Here is a 14,262-nt window from a genome sequence, read left to right as displayed (position 1 = left end):
ATAAGGGACTTTAATCAAAAAATCCACTGGCCTGGAAACGTGACGCACTCCGCCAAACACACTTCATCCCACTTTTCTTGTGTCACTGCCAAGATTCTATTTCATGAATATGCATTGGGCATGATATTACATTAAAATGTGACATTGGTATATGGTGTGGAGGATTTAGAATTCCCTCGCCCGCCCCAAGATGTATGTGTATATCTGTACACACACACACACACACACACACACACACACACACGCTCACACGTGTGCATTTCTGCAAAGTTTTTGTCAATTACACATTAATGTCCCAAGATGATTTTTTTCTTCCCAAAACTTATTTGGGAGCTGAATATTGGATTTATAACCTGTATCATCTCTAAAAGAAACTAATAGTAATACTAGGCAGGAGTTTTATCTAAACTCTACCCAGGAGTGTCAGTCCCGTTTTCAGCAAGGGTTACATCTTTCCATATAAAATTCTCATTTGTGAGAAAAGGCACAGGCGGGCGATTTTATGGTTTGTTTCTATTTCAATGAATTAATTCCAGGCGTAGTGAACGAGGGAGTGTTTTTGGCTGCATCACGTGCCTTTAGAAACAGGCCGAGAGACCCTGGTGAAATGCTTGGGGTTCACATCTGTCTGCTTTGGAAGCCTCAGACTCCAGCTAATCGGTGGCCGTCAGCCCCCGGCTCTCCTCTCTGCCTGCTGTGTTTTTTCCTCCATCTAGATGGAGCCTGCAAAATTTGAGACTTGATCGGAAATAATATCGTGCCGGGCAATGCACACAACTTGCCGAGTAAAGGTGCACTGCACAGATTAAAGATGAGTGTATTGTCAGACCTTGTTTGATATCTTGCAGAGTCCCTCTGTGGAAAAATTCTGGGTGGTGTTTGGCAAGCACAGATTCATCTGAAGGAATCAGGGGCTGAACGGCTCCATAATACTATTTGCATAGAAATGGGCTGGGATCTGACTCCCCAAAGGGCTGGGTGTTACTTGGATTCTCCGTGGCACTGGTGGCAAAAGGCTAGTGCTAGTCTCTGCCGTAATTCTGTCTGTAGAGACGATCCAGACATGGTGGGATTTTTCTGGGCTCTAGTTAGGGTCCTTTGAGCATTATGCCTACTTCTCTTACCCACTTAAAATCTTTTCACAAGGATGCATATGGGGTTATGTACTTGGTGGAATAGTGTCCCCTCCCCAAATTCATGCCTACCCAGAACCCCAGAATGTGACCTTATTTGGAAATAGGGTCTTTGTAGATACAATTTGTGAAGGACCTGGAGATGAGCACCTTCTGGATTTAGGATAGGCCCTAAGGCCAATAACTGGTGTGCTTATAAGAGTAGGAGAAAGCAAGCAGAGAGACGTAGAGAAAAGGTGGCCATGTGAAGACGGGACAGAGATGGGGTGATGCTGCCACACTCCCAGGAATGCATGGGGCCACCAGAAGCTGGAGGTGGCCAGGAAGGATTCTCCCTAGAGCCTTTGGAGGGAGCGTGGCCCTTCTGACACCTTGCTCTTTGGGTTTCTAGCCTCAGGGGCAGCGCAAGAATAAATTTCTCCTGTTTTTAGTCACCCAGTTTGTTATGGCAGCCATAGGACACTACTACAGGTCATACAGAAAAGGGTTACTGAAGACCCTAAAAACAACCCTCTCTGTCAGGCCCCACTCCCTGCTCTGTAGCCGTGTGGCTAGAACTGTGTTATCTCCTCTGCAAGCTGGGGGCTGCCACTGTTTCAGTGCTGGCTCTGTGAGCTCACAGAAGGGAGAGGACACTGGCCTCTGACAAATGAAGGCTGATCAACGCGGTGGCAATGAAAAGTTGAGCACAAACCCAACCGGGGACGTTCATGTCCAAAGAGGAGGTGGTGGCTTGGCCACGCCCACACAGAGTGACAGCAGCCCCTTCTATCCCTCTAGAGCTTCCCGAGAGCTGGAGATCTGGGAGGGCGGAGGGAGGGTTGCAGGGGGAGCCCAAGGGGCTAACGTCCCGGGGTGTCTGACCACGTGACCACAGCTCCCCACCCAGCTGTGTCACTCCGCTCAGAAGCCCCTGGCACTGATTGTTCAGTGCATCCCATTTTCTTTCCAAATCAGCAATTTTTAAATGCAAAAATTGTAATACATACTAATAAATGGGGGGAATAACATGTCATCCTCAATCAACAAGGTGTGGTGTCCTGAGAGTCATGGACATGGAAGGTTCCCTTAGGGTGACCATGGCCGGGAGTCATATGAACAGCACTGGATAGGGGGGCATCTATGGCTGGGCAGCCCTTATCAGGCCCCTTCATTCCTTTGAGCTTCACTTCTGGCATTTGAAAAATGTGGGTAAAAATTATAACTGGTACGCAGGGTTGATGGGGAGACTGAATTAAGTGAAGTAACTCATGTGAACAGTCTATAAACTATGAAGCTTTATATAAAATTAAAATGATTATCTTTTAGAGGTAATTTCCCCTCCCTCCTCCCTTTGTCTTTCTTTTTTGGGACACCCAACTCTTTTCTGTTGTGTGCGTTCCAATAGGGTGCTGCCTTTCTGGACAAAGGCGTACATAGCATCTGGCTGGAAAAGGGCATCATTTGAGGCTGTGAGTTAAAGTTTTCTAAGGAAAACCTTCTTTGACAATTAATAGACATGTATTGATTTTGAAGTACTTTGCCCACTGCCAAGATGTCCAAATTGCTTCTCTATAAAAATTAAAAATTCAGCAATATTGGACCTTCTGATGTCACTGACGGCTTCTGGTGATCGATACCAGAGTCCCTGACAGACCAGTGGAGCCTGTGTCCAGGGACCCCCAAAAGCAAAGCCTGGGTCCAGGGACCCCCAAAAGCAAAGCCCCCAAAAGCAAAGCCCCCAAAAGCAAACGCTGAAAGTTGCAGACTGGGATTTGGGACCTGCTGGATAGGGAAGCATTGTCCTCTGTGATGGGAACTGAATTTAGGAAGGACTCTCTGGTTCCCTTTATGGCTGTTTCTCATGAGCTTCAACATCCTGAAATCAAGCAAAAGAAATATTGGGATACTTCAAAAGCTCAGCTGCTGCTCACAAGGGCTCTGATAGCCTGATAGGGGAGGCATGGTGTCTGGGAAGTCAAAGTGGGTTAGACCGAACTAAGAGGGATAGCTGGGTGCCGTAGACTGAGCCCTGGACAACTGAGAGGACATCTGTCTGTCCCAGGCTCTGCTGCTCACAGGGGGTGAGACCTGGCCACCTCCCACTTGGGGCCTCAGTTTTCCCATCCACGAGATGGGCCTGACTCCACATCATAGGAAATTTGTAAAGATCAAAAAAGACTATGTATTTATAAGCAAAACACACTTTGAACAGCTATGGATCAGGGGCAAGTGCTATTGTGATTTCCCACCATTTACTAGACACTTACCCGTTTGCTAAAAAAATGGGGGTGTTTTTTAATTCGAAAAAGATATGTGCACCCCAGTGTTCATAGCAGCACTATTTGCAATAACCAAGGCATGAAAGCAACCTACATGTCCATCAACAGATGATTGGATTAAGAAGGTGTAGTATATATACAATGGAATATTAGCCATATAAAAGAATGAAATATTGACATTTGCAGCAATGTGGATGGATCCGAAGAATATTATGCTTAGTGAAGTAAGTCAGAGAAGACAAATACTGTATATCACTTAATATGTGGACTCTAAAAATAATGCAAATGAATCTACAAACAAAACAGAAACAGACTCACAGACATAGAAAGCAAACTCATGAAAAAAGAAAGAAAACAAAACTTATGGTTACCAAAGGGGAGGAGGGGGGACCTAAGATTAGGGGTATGGGATTAACAGATACAAATTACTATACATAAAATAGATATGCAACAAGGATTTACTGTATAGCGCAGGGAATTATACCCAATATCTTGTAATAAACTATAATGGAATGTAATCTGAAAAAATACTGAATCACTATGCTGTACACCTAAAACTAACACAATATTGTAAATCAAGTATACTTTACTAAAAAAAAAGTGGTGGTGTTTTCAGGGAAGTTCCTACAACCTTAAATAAATAAGTTTCTTGGAAAAATTCCATGTGTTGTAATTTTTTGCTTAAGAGGCAAACCTGATTATGGGGCTTGGGTGGTGACAGCTGGCAAACCCAGATGGCACTGTGTCTACCTGTGGTCCCTGGCAGGTAGAATGACCCTTGCGTTGAGGGCGTAACGATCTGGTTCTTAACTTTATAAACCACCCCGAGCATCACTTGAAAAGGGAGGTGCCCAGGAAAGGCAGGGTGGTTCTTCTCATTTACAGCCAGCGTTATCATCAGATCCAAATCTCCAAACTCTGTAATCCAGGGGTAGGGGCAGGAGGAAGAACATTCCATGTGCAATTCTGACATGCTTGGTGATAATGAATCCTTTTGCATTTGCTTATGTCACGTTGATGTCTCACATTGGGTTATATCATGTCATGTTTCATTATTCTAGAATTCACAAGACGTAGTAGAATACTGGCAGGAATTTGGGAATTAGGAAAAAAAAAAAGAACCTACAACCCCACACCTACAGTGTATTTTTCTTATCTGTCCCCTGCTGCAGTTTCAGTTAAAAAGCTCCCCCTGTGACTTTGTGTTATTAATTAGAATGGTTGGTTATCTGCAAGAAGCAGATATTTCTAAGATACAAGCACACAGTATGTGAACGAGGGTATCTGGGGACTCACTCTACTTGAGGAAATAGAACCATACTTGAAAGTTGCATTATGAGGTGAAGACAAATGCATCTAAAACCAACTCACTAGTCTGATTTTTCCCTCCCTCTTCCTATACAGTTGTTATATACTTCAGCTTCGGCTTTTCAATGTTTTGGGGTCCTCTAGACATACACATAATTTCAGCTTTCTTCTTTTCTGCCTGGGCTGCTGATTAGTTTTTAAGTTTTATCTTATTGTGGTAAGCACACTTGACATGACATCTGCCGTATTAACTTAAATTTCCAAGTGCACAATACAGCGTTGTTATCTATAGGCACAATGTTGTATAGTAGGTCTCCAGAACTTATCCATCTTGCGTAACTACACCCGCTGTACCTCCTCTTCCCCGTCTCCTGCCCCTGGCATCCACCATTCTATTCTTTGCTTTTATGAGTTTGACTATTTTAGAAACTACATGTATGTGGAATCTTGCAGTATTTGTCTTTCAGTGACTGGCTTATTTCACTGAGCATAACATCCCCAAGGTTCATCCATGTTGTTACATATGGCAGGATTGACTTCATTTTTTAAGGCTGAATAATATTCCACTGTATGTCTATACCACATCTTCCTTATCCATGCATCCGTCAATGGACACTTAAGTTGTTTCTACCTCTTGGCTATTGTGAATAGTGCTGCAATGAACATGGGAGTGTGGCTATCTCTTCGTGGTTCCAATTTCAATTCTTTTGTATAAATACCCACAGGCGAGATGGCTGAATGAGATGGTAGTTCCATTTTTAATTTTTTGAGGAACCTCCATACCTTTTTCCATAGGGGCTGCACCATTTATTTTACAAGGAAAAACACCAGGACACAGGTCTTTTCCTCTGCAGTGCTTAGCAGGGGTTTGTGTGGGAACTACCAATGAACATACTTAAGAGGCAAAGTGGGATTCAGGCCAGCAAGCCCAGAGGCTGCCTGAGGTCTCGGTCAGAGTCCAAGTAGCTCTGTTCATTGGTCCCTCATTGAAAATAATGACAAGGACACGTGCTCTTTAAATAAAGAAATGGTCCTATTTTTATGGGCTCATTTGTAAGAATAGCATAAAGAGGTGACCAGGCTGGTCTGGATGGGTTTCAGGAAGAGAATGAAGTAGAGTTATTCAGCTGTTTGTTACATCACCAGCAGCCCCAGTGTAAATTTTGCCCCTCCCGTAAGCCCTGATTATTAACCGTGGCCACACAGTCTAGCTCTCCAGAGGAGAGTGGAGAGCCGTGAATACTGCTCCACGTCAAGCTGTTTGAATTATGCAGCTGAGACACATGCACCCGCGTGTTGAGGTTTCTGGGTGTGGTGCTGTCCATTCTTGTGGTGCTGAAGAGCCAGGACTCAGCCATGCTCACTGCTCTATTCCTCATTCCTTCCCCATAAGGGGGGGTGTTGGTGGAGGAAGCAAGGTACACAGGAGCCATAACCAAGGTGGCAGGCACTGCTACAGCTCGGTACGGGCTGTTTGATAAAGCAGTTAGACTTTTCTGGTGAGGTACACAACCTCTGCTCCCCACTTCCTTTCCTGAGTCTCAGATGGCTGCATCTGCAGAGGAGGACCTGCCTGGCTCACACACCGCAGTGCAAGCAAGGAGGGTTGGAACCGGATTAAAAAAAAAAGACAGGCCCAGTTTTGGTCTACTAACTGCCTGGGGATTGGCAGCGCAAGGGGGAAACCTGTGCTTGCATACTGACCATTGTGACAGAGGAACTCCACCTGTGGGTAAAATTTGGACCGTGGGTGTCCTAGAGTCTGACTCATCAGATAAGTTCTTCCTCTTCCTTAGAGGCCTGGAGGTGCTCTGGGGAGGGGACAAGAGAAAGAAAGAGCATTAAGACAGTAGAAAATTTCTTTCTAATATTTTTGGTGTGGTTGCCAGATTTAGCAAATAAAAATACAAGATGCCTGGTTAAATTTGAATTTCAAACATATTTATTGAGGGACTATTTATACTAAAAGAATTATTTGTTGCTTATTTGAAATTCACATCTAATTGGATGCTATTGACTGAAGTGTGCCCCATCCCCAAAAATTCATGTACTGAAGCCAAAATCCCCAACGTGATAGTATTTGGAGGTGGAGACTTTAAGAGGTAATTAGGTTTAGGTGAGGTCTTGAGAGTGGGGCCCTCATTATGGGATTAGTGCCCTTATAAGATGAGATAACAGACAGCTTGCTGTCTCACTCTCTCTCCCCACCATGTGAGGACATAGCAAGAATGTGACCATCTCTAAGTCAAGAAGAGAGCCCTCACTAGAAACTGATCATGCCAGCATCTTGACCTTGGACTTCTAGCCTCTAGAACGATGAGAAATTAAGTGTTGGTTAAGCCACTCAGTCTATGGTATTTTGTTATGGCTGCCCAAGCTGACCTAGTTACTGGGCATACTGTATTTTGTCTGGAAACCCTAATTGTTGGTTTATTCTTTCCTGACTGTACCTAGCATTGCCAACACTATTTGGGCTGTCCGGAGGTGGTTTTGGCTGGGGAGTTTGGCTGCAGGCATAGGCAGGAGCTAAGGTGGGAAGGAGCAAGAGATGGAGAAATTGAATGATACCAAGACATTTCCTTTTCAAGTGTTACTAATTTGGGGGAAATTGCAAAACAACAAGCCACAGGTTGCTTTTGCTGCTACCCTACTGAGACAAAAACACCTTTTCAGTGACCTAAACGGTTGTCATCCAACATGGCCTGGGGTCACGGGTGGTAAATTTTCCAAAAATATATGTATGAGTATGTCTACCATTGCCCTTGTGATCCCAATTTCTACATCTGTTTGCACGAAAATGAGTGGCTACGTTGGCAATTTCTGGATGAAGAGTAAATAAAGGGAACTTAAAAGCAGTCACAATTACAGCCAGTGAGATGCTTCTGCATCAATCTTGAGGGCTTTACTTTAGTCTTTTTCTCAGCACTGGAAGCACTTGGTAGCTGTGTCAAAGTAAAAAGTCCTTGAGCGGAAGGCCTAGCTCCTCACTGGCTGCTTGTCGGATATTTGACAAGTTACTTCTCCCTCCTGGGCCTCAGTATCCTCTTCTGTTAAATGGGGTTGAAAGGGACAGGACTATTGATAAGATTAGATCATCGATAGAAGGCATAGCCTGGCACTCAGTAGGTCTTCAATAACTGGCTGTTATTATTTTTCTTCAAATAGTTTGTGTCCCAGCTGTAGACACACGAGCCAGTGTGTGCGTAGCAAGGGATCAACAGGATCACTTAGAAAGAGAGACATTTCCCTCTTAAGCGGAAGGCTATTTCTTAGTGAATAAATACTGTATTGATAGCATTAATAACAAAAAATACAAATGTGACTATAAAGCAGTATAATGGATGTGACTTAGCAGTGTGGGGATCTGAGTGGGTTTGGGGAATCCATTTGATTTGTGGGGTTTTATGCTAGGCAGTAACAATAGATAATCCTTGTATTTTAAAAATAAATTTATTTATTTTCGTCTGTGTTGGGTCTTCGTTTCTGTGGGAGGGCTTTCTCCAGTGGCGAACGGGGGCCACTCTTCAGCGTGGTGCATGGGCCTCTCACCGTCGCGGCCTCTCCTGTGGCGGAGCACAGGCTCCGGACGCGCAGGCTCAGCGGCCATGGCTCACGGGCCCAGCGCGGGCTCCGTGGCATGTGGGATCTTCCCGGACCGGGGCACGAACCCGTGTCCCCTGCATCGGCAGGTGGACTCTCAACCACTGCGCCACCAGGGAAGCCCCAATCCTTGTATTAATTGGCTCCCTCATCAGAGTTATGGAAATCATGTTTGTGGGAACTGTACAAAAAATTCTAGAATGATTATTTCAATAGGAGATACTCCTGCCCTGTGCATCAATACTTACAGGTGTTCCTGTCCTGTGCTTGCTGGGTGGCCTGGCATTTCTTGGTGCAGCTTTTCAGAAGTGGATGCTGGGACCCTGGTTTTGAAAATGACCCTCTTCCCAAGTCACTGTATGTGTGGTCTCATCAGCACCAACCCAAGATAAGTGCAGAGCAGTATAGAACCACTGGGAGCCTGGAGACACTTTGACATCATCTTCTCCTGGAGAGATTGAGGCCAGAGTTGGGCAGCGGCTTGCCCAAGGTCATAACGGAGAGTAATGCGAATCTCTGAAACCGTCCTATAATCATTATACTTTGACTTTCAAAATCGCTCACTAATGTCTTCTCTCTGTCTCCCTGGCCGTGGGTGACCTTGGACATCACCCCTTTCCGCCATATGGAAATCACCCCTTTCCGCCATATGAAAATCACACAACTCAAGTTATGTATTCATTTTTACGGTTGACTCCCAACTTCTATTCCACCCCAGATGGCTAGTGTGAGCCACCTGGATTAGTCAGGGTAATCATTGCTAGCTGCAGTAACAGATAACTTCCAGATCTCAGTGGTTTAACACAATACAACATCAATGATGTCTCGCGGGTGGCCTTTAACCAAGTGGTTCAGGAATCCAGATTTCTACATCCTGTGGTGGTGTCATCTTTTAGGGCTTGAGTTGCTGACGACAGAGATCATGGAGGACTACATAGGACATTTTAAGGACAGGCCTGGAAGTGACATAACTTTTCCCACATTCTATTGGTAGAAGCCAGTCAAATGGCCCAATCTGTACTGTAAGAGAGGCTGGGAAATGCAGTCTTCATGAATGTCCAGGACAAATGGGATTAGAAAATATCTACCAGGTTTCTTCTACAGCATCCATGGTCATCCCTTCCCCCTTGCCAGTGGGTGGCTTAAGAATGGGTATGGAACCCAGGGTATGTGTGTGGAACCCAGTCCTGGCCAATGAGTGTGAAGATGATGACAGCTGGGTCTTTTAGGAAAGGTTCTCTCATACCTAAAGAGATGGGCCCATTTCTTCCTTTGGAGAAATCCCCAGAACTGCTGCATCCTGGTTCCTACCTACCTGAGGAGAATGTACACACATGGAAAAGGGCCAAGCAGAGGGAATGTTGGAGCAGCAAAGCAACCGCCTAACATATGGTGCCTGGAACTTTCCCTGCCTCTAGGCCTCTACTGCTGGGGGGTGGGGGGTAATCCACCATCTCATTGTTGAAGCTGGTTGGAATTTGGCCTTGTCGTTGCTTGTGGCTGAGATCATCCTAACTGAGAGCAGCTATGGTGAAAATTCTTTGATGCAGTGTCCAAAAGTGAGCAAAAGATGTCAACATTATTTAATAAACTGGATCATCACAGACAGCCAGTGCCAGACATGTAGGTTGGGCTCAAAAGCCCAGAGGAAACTTGGAAAAGGGAATAAGCATGGGCTCCAGAGTCAGAAAGACCTGGATTCAATATCCTAGCTTGACTGTTTGACCTGCTCTGCGACCCTGGGCAAGTTACTTACCCTCTCTGAGCCTCTGTCTTTTCCACAGAGTCCAGTACTTATCTTGCCAAGTTGTTGAAATTCTGATTGTTAAGTGCTGGCCCATAGATGACACTTAATGGCTGGTGACTACTTTTTTGCTTAATCGACTTGCTCAGGGAAGAAAGTACCTGTTTCTTCAGTGAGTAAAGTTTTTGACCTCAGTTAACTAGTAGATCTCCTTCCCTCCCTGTACAGACAAAACCCTCCTTGGGGTGGGGGGGTTTGTGTCTGAGATCCTACTTTAACATGGCAACCAGGTCGGACCCTCCATTATTCATTTTCTGCAGTAATGGGCTCATTACGCCTTTTCCTGAGACTCCGCGGATTCTGGAACAAAACCAGACACCATTCCTCCAGTGGTTATTTTCTTCCTCGAGATGCTTATACTTTTTGGAGGTAATGCCAAGACATCCAGCGAGGCACTCAGATCCTTTTTGGAAGGAGACAGGATATAAATCATTAATAAGTAAATAAATAAGTAACCATGTGATTCTGTCAATTCGGGAGGGAAAAAATCAGTCAAGCCAGAGTTTGCTGACATGTAGACCTTTGGATTGACTGAATTATGAACGTTTTTGGGGAGGGGAGAAAGGGGAAGGAGTATCGACACTGTGCTACTCTCTGACAAGAGAGTTTGGGAACAAAACTTAGAAAACAAGGAGAGGAAAGTTGGTCCAAGTGACTGCCTGGTTTTCCCTCCTGCAATTAACAAAGGCACAGGGATAAAGTCCTGTGCGGGCACAGAGTGTGTGCCAATCGAATATTTCAACCTCCCTTTTTCCCTTATAAAAAATTAAAATTCTACATCTTGTGTTTCTTGCCTCAATATAAATTATTGTTTTTCTGCAATATTAATTCTAATATTAAAAATAAAAGTCCATAATAGTCAAAGAATTGCTCAATTCCTTTTTATAAAGGGGTGGAGGCTCTTTCATTGAAGAAATGATTTTACTTCTTCCTATGGATTTTTAAAAAATTAATAATGAATTTATTATCCCCCCTTTTTAACATTACAGTATAATTACATAAGTAGAAATAAGTAGAATCTCCTTCATTTTGGGGTAAAGTTCTGTGAGTTTTGACACATGTAGACAGTCATGTCTCATCACCACAAGGATGTGGAGGTCAATTTCTATCACATGAGAAATTTTCATGTCTGTTTGCTGTCAACCCTCCTCTCCTTCCCCAGCCCCTGGTAACCTCTGATCTGTTACTGCCCCTATATTTTTGTCTTTGTAAGAATGCCATATAAATGAAATCATAAAGAATTTTGCCTTTTGAGTCTAGCTTACTTCACTTGGCATAGTGCCTTGGAGATTTACCTTTGCTGTTTTATGTACAAGTGTTGGTTTGTTCCTTTTTCATGGATAAATAGTATTTCAAGTGCCGTGTTACCCCCTGGAGTCTTGGTGAGATGCCTACACACTCTCCAGCTCTCTGTATCCAGCCCACCCACAAACACTGACCAAGGGTCCACCAGACCTAGTTGTTTTAGGGAAGACATTATTTGCCCAGTTCTTCCCACCTCTCTGTATCCATGCTGTCTGTTACCTCCTTTGAGGTTACCCCCAATAAAGGCAGAGAATACCTCCTCCTCTTTATTTTTGGCTCGGCCATTTGATTTTTTTTTTGTCCACTAGAATGAGGTGGACGTGGCCGAGTAGCACTTCTGAGCCTAAGCCTTCACAGGTCTTGAGGTTTCTACTTGCTGTTGTGGTTCCGCCATCCTCATGGGATGTACACGCTAAGCAAACCTCTGGTCTCAGGCCGAGGAGGAGAGACACAGGGAGCAGAGCTGCCTCTGTCAAGATCAAGCGAGAGCAGTCGCCTGCAGGTGTCAGAGCAATAGTCGATTGTGGTTTGTTACACAGCTGTCGTTGACTGATACACCCACTGCCTTTGCATCACAGTGACCTGCTTAAGAAGAAAGAAACTGCTGCTTCTCACATGGACAAAGGGGACCAAAGAGTCATCTCGCTCCTTCTTTAAGGCTCAGCTCAAAGTCTGCCTGTTCCCTGAAGCCTTCCCTGTTGGTTTTGGTTCAGATAGATTTCTCCTTCCTCTCATCTCCATACTTCCAACACAAGAATTTATTTGGGCTCTTCTTTATGAGCTTGTTAGGATCTTTGTACTTCTGTTCCTCTGTCTAGAATGCTCTTACTCTGAGTCTTGGCATGACGGGCTCATTACTGTCAAGTCAGCTCAGATGTTACCTCCTGAGAGGGACCTTTTCTGACCATCCTGTCCTCCAGTCCAAGGCAGCCTCTCTACTCACTCTCCACTGTATCTTTTTGTTTAAGACACCCGTCACTTTCTGGAATGATCTCATGCATTTTTACATGGGTGTGTTTGTTAAATGCACTGGCTGTGGACTCCAGGTGGGCCTGGACTCCTCTGAATTGGTTCCCACTATATCCCCAGCACTTAGAACAACTGAGTACATTAGCAGGCCCACTTTAAATACTGAATGACTTTGTGGCTGAAGTTTTGCGTCTGTCTGCTGCCCTCCCACTTTTTTTCTTTAAAAGACTGATTGATGTTTTAAAATGAAAAAGGACCAGGCTCATGGTGTTAGATGCTTAGGGCTTGACCACTGATCGCTGTGTCCGTCCTCCCGACATGCCACTTCCTGGCCTCTTCCTTGCATACGAGACTTAGCTTCTCCCATCTTCACCCTGACTCCACCTCTCCTCCTTCTCTCCCTTTACTGAGAAATAATTCACACACCCCAAATTCACCCATTTAAAGCATACGGTTCAATGGTCTTAGTGTATTTAGAGAGTTGTCCAACTATCACCACAATCGAAGTTAAGAACATTTTCATCACCTCAAAAATAACCCCCTACCCATTAGCAGTCACATACTCTTAACCTTAGGCAACCACCAATCTACTTTCTGTCTCTACAGGTTGGCCTACTCCGGACATTTCCTATAAATGGAGTCATACAGCGCGTGGCTTCTGTGACGGGCTTCTTTTACTAAGCATCGTGTTTGCAAGGTCCATCCTCGCTGTAACATGTCATGCTTCATTCCTTTTTATTGCTGGAAAGTGTTCCATTGCAAGGATAGACTACATTCTGTTTCTCCAGCCACCAGCGGATAGCCATTTGGGTTGTTTCCACTTTTTGGCCACAATGAAAATGCCTGTATGAGGGTTTTCGTGGATGAATGTTTTTATTTCTTTGGGTCTATAGCTGAACATCCTATCTTGACTTTTGCCTTCACCTCTTCCCCTATCATTTACTCATGAAACCATTATAGTGATGATGACAATAATGATGACCATGATAATGATAAGATTAATCTGCTCTTTCTGAGCATTTAAGATGTGCAAGACGCTCTTTAAAGCACCTTGCATGTAATCATCAATTCATCAGAACAACTCAGTGCTGATAGTGGGGTTGTTATCCCCATTTCACAGATGACGAAACTGAGGCACAGAGATGTTAAGTGACCAGCCCAAGGTCACAGTCCCAGGATGTGTCAGACTCTGGTTGACTCTGGCTCAACTCCAAAATTCGTCTACCTCAGAGGTAATACCCCTTGTTTGATCTGGCCCTCAGAACCTTGACCTATTCTGCCCCTGCCCCTGCCCCTGTGGACAGCCCTCCGTGCATTCTGTCCCAGCCTCATGTGATATCTCCCTGCTCTAAAAGTGAGCTCTTGTGGGCAGGAACTTGGTCTCTTTCATTTCTGTGTTCCTGTACATTTTTCACACTACCTGGCACGTAGTAGAGATTTGAAAAAATACTCATTTAATTGAAAATAATTAAATTAAACACAAAAAACATTCCTCAGTGTAGGCTATGTATTTGCTGACTCAGGAGAGACAGGTACAATTGACAGGGATGAGATATTTCCAGATAGGGGAGGAGGGATCCTGGGCGTGAATTCTGTGGGTTGCTAAGGATGGAAATTGTTTCCTCCTTTTTTCTTTTTTCTGGTTTTCAACAACTCTGAGTTCTGCTATAGTTACTTCCAATAAACCCCCAATATTAGTCACATATAAAAATGAAACATCTGATTTCACCCACAAATGAATGCGTAAATGAATAAGGTAACCCCCATCAGTCTTACACACAGTAAGATATGAATTAAGTAAGAGCACTTGGAAAAAGAAATATTAAGATCCTCTGTTAGTGACATCGGCAAATTCTAGCTCCATCTCCTAGTTTGATCCCTG

The sequence above is a fragment of the Phocoena phocoena genome, chromosome 2 (genome assembly GCF_963924675.1).
Source record: "Phocoena phocoena chromosome 2, mPhoPho1.1, whole genome shotgun sequence".
Classification (NCBI taxonomy): domain Eukaryota; kingdom Metazoa; phylum Chordata; class Mammalia; order Artiodactyla; family Phocoenidae; genus Phocoena; species Phocoena phocoena.
Note: the sequence above shows the minus strand (reverse complement) of the source record.